The sequence below is a fragment of the Poecilia latipinna genome, unplaced genomic scaffold (genome assembly GCF_001443285.1).
Source record: "Poecilia latipinna isolate Pla-1442-1.1 unplaced genomic scaffold, P_latipinna-1.0 Scaffold2662, whole genome shotgun sequence".
In the NCBI taxonomy this organism is placed as follows: domain Eukaryota; kingdom Metazoa; phylum Chordata; class Actinopteri; order Cyprinodontiformes; family Poeciliidae; genus Poecilia; species Poecilia latipinna.
Window position 1 is genome coordinate 70,334 of NW_015115278.1, and position 1,952 is coordinate 72,285.

Consider the following 1,952-nt stretch of genomic DNA (forward strand, 5'->3'; position numbering starts at 1 on the left):
GGTTTGATTATTTTTAAGGTGATCAAGGTGTGTAGTCAAACACGTATATTTATAAGTAGCTGCGAGCATATAAGGTGTGCCGCGTAATGGAAGGATTCAGAGGGAGCAATTGATCAGAGATCATATTGATCTGCTGGGAAGTGATGGTTTATGAGCGTTGAGACTGCTCAGACTGATCATTCTGGATTTCTGAGCAAAACTTAGAGAGCCGTGTGGTACCGGTACCAGTCCAGTTGCAGTCATCCTTCAATCGAGCCGCTCGCTTTGTGAATGCGCCTTTTGGACATAAAGCATCTTTATTCTGTAAATGTACAATTCATGCACAGGATTCTACTATTTAGAATAAACGTCCACTTTCCCCACTCAAAGGACTCTCTGACACGCTGTCTTTAAATCCCGGCTGAAGGCTCTACTGTTCAAACAGGCATTTGTACCATCTTAATTGATTTTTTTTTTCTTTAAAATACATTTTTATTTTTGTAAAAGTGACATTATGTGCCCTCAAAGCACCTTTTAAATAAAATACAGGGCTTAAAGAGCTCCGGCAGGGGGCCAGATTTCCGGCTTTTGACCAAACAGTCTGCCTCAACCAAACTAGTCTCCAGGCTGGACCGGAACGTGTCGGCGGCGACACATCTAAATTTGCAGTACCGTAATTCCGCCACACGTAGCGCTATCTGAAAAATTCCAACGGTTTCTGAAAGGGGAGACGTTGCACTTTCCAGCAATTATCGGGTTAATACGGCAACTTCACAGCTGCAGCTGCAGAGAGTGTAATTAATCCGGGGGCACTTGTTTAAATTGCGAAAATAACTTGCTGGATATTGAAAGTTCCGGTTGTTATGGATACATGGGTAAGTATATCATCTCACAGGACATTTAAAGAACTACTTACAATTAAAATAAGGAAGATTTATTTAGTCAGACGTTTGAAACTTAGGCGTAAAGAGCTCCGTCTGGGGGCCAGACTTCCAAGCAAAGCGAGCATTGGACCAAACGGCCCGCCTCAACTAAACTGTAGATAATAGACAAAGATGTCTGCCAATCAGAATTCTAGCTCCCGTGTTCTTGACCAATGACTGTAAAACGTTTTGTAGAAAAGAAGCGCATGCGTTCGGTTAAATCAGTGGTCCCTGTGAGGGCCACATAACTTTCCCCTTCTCTGGTGGGGGGCCGGAAATTGTTGACCGGGGGGGTGCGTTTCTCGATTGATTTTTACCCAGAAAGCACATGGGCAAAAACCATGAGTGAAACGGTCACTGGGACTGACTGGTATATATGCCATTGAGGGAAAGTAACTATAACATATTAATTTCTCATATGTTAACATAAAGGCTCGTTTTGAAGTATAAGCTGCTACTTACAGGCATCACTTCGAAGAATTCAACCTGGAATGCGGCGTTCATAACAGACAGGTGTTCATCTGCTCTACCGCTAGCAAACAACCGTACTGATTAAATAACATAAAAGTCAAGCAGTTCCCTAAAAGTCCAACAGATGGCAGCAATGCGCCCCACAATTTACAAGACACACTTCCTGCTAAAGAGCCCCTGGTGGTTGAAGAAAAATCCACATATAAACCGGAAAATACAATAAATGAAAAAAAAATCTGAATGCTCTCTGGTATTGTTCAGGGGGCCGGACCAAATGTGGAGGCGGCCCGCGGGCCGTAGTTTGGGGACCCCTGGGTTAAATCAAATGCGACATGAAAGAAGATGGAGTTTGTCTCACCCGGTAAAGAAACACGTTTACTTGAGAAAGGAATTACAGGTGGTGCTGGGCATGAAAAGAGGACAAGACGGGAAGCTGGCAGAATTTTTTACAAAAGGGGGGCTTTTAGGAAGTTGCTAAGTCTAAACTAGTATTGTTGTGATTGTAAGGTGTAAAGTTTACCTTTGACCTTTAATGGCATTAAAAGGAACTTTTGTTTTTCCACTGAAAGCTCTGGTTTG

At 42.9% G+C, this 1,952-nt stretch overlaps 1 long non-coding RNA gene across 1 annotated transcript in view; it reads left to right on the forward strand.

Annotated features, from left to right (window-relative positions):
• The window catches only part of LOC106938664 (uncharacterized), a 4,578-nt gene extending 3,619 nt beyond the window's left edge, over window positions 1-959 (forward strand). The window contains exon 2 of the long non-coding RNA XR_001422673.1: window positions 19-959. This is a non-coding gene — a long non-coding RNA (uncharacterized LOC106938664). The remainder of the gene's footprint in view (window positions 1-18) is intronic.
• Window positions 960-1,952: the final 993 nt, after the last annotated feature.